General features: G+C 39.9%; 1 non-coding gene across 1 annotated transcript; it reads left to right on the forward strand.

Moving 5' to 3' along the window:
• The first annotated feature begins 670 nt into the window (after window positions 1-670).
• LOC121215647 (small nucleolar RNA R71) lies at window positions 671-777 on the forward strand. Its single transcript, XR_005911623.1, has one exon. It is a non-coding gene; the product is annotated as a small nucleolar RNA R71 (small nucleolar RNA).

Genomic DNA, 777 nt, shown 5'->3' on the forward strand with positions numbered 1-777 from the left:
CAAATTTTTCAGTGTTGCTGCTTGGCTTTGGATCAAAGCAGCATTCTTTGCCATGTAATCTTTCAACAAGTTCTCCGCATTGTTTGATGCCTCAACTTGAGGAGGTTTTGGAGCTTGCTGATTAAACCCTTAAGATTGGTTGGGTCTTTGCTGTAATAAGTTGTTGTTCGATCCATTTCCTGGGTTGCTCTAAGAAAAGTTAGGATGATTATACCATGAAGGATTGTAGAAGTTGGACTGGGGTCCTTGTCTACTCCTATTTTGATATTGGTTCCCCACATAGTACACTAACTCGAGATTTGATGGACAATTCTCAAAAGAATGACCTTCCCCACAATACACACAAGAAACTGTTTCAAACGGACTTGCTGGCTGAGCTACAAAATTATTAGTACTATTAGCGGTTAACCATTTTAACATAGAAAAAATAGACGATACCTGAGCTGATAACGAAGTGAGGGAGTCAACTTCATGAAATCCGGCTACACATCTTCCTGAAGCTGTTTGATTTGTTGGCCATTGATAGTTATTCCTTGTGATCCTCTCGATGATCTCATAAGCCTCATTATAATACTTAGACAAAATTGCACCATTCGCGGAAGCATCTACCATCAATCTTGTATGTGCATAGAGACCATTATAGAATGTCTCCAACAGGATAAAGTGAGGAATCCCATGATGGGGACACTTACGAAGTAACTCCTTGAATCGCTCCCAAGCCTCATACAAAGACTCGTCATCTAATTGTTGGAAAGTTGTGATCTCGTTCCTTAACTT

Source organism: Gossypium hirsutum, chromosome D03, assembly GCF_007990345.1.
Source record: "Gossypium hirsutum isolate 1008001.06 chromosome D03, Gossypium_hirsutum_v2.1, whole genome shotgun sequence".
Taxonomy (NCBI): domain Eukaryota; kingdom Viridiplantae; phylum Streptophyta; class Magnoliopsida; order Malvales; family Malvaceae; genus Gossypium; species Gossypium hirsutum.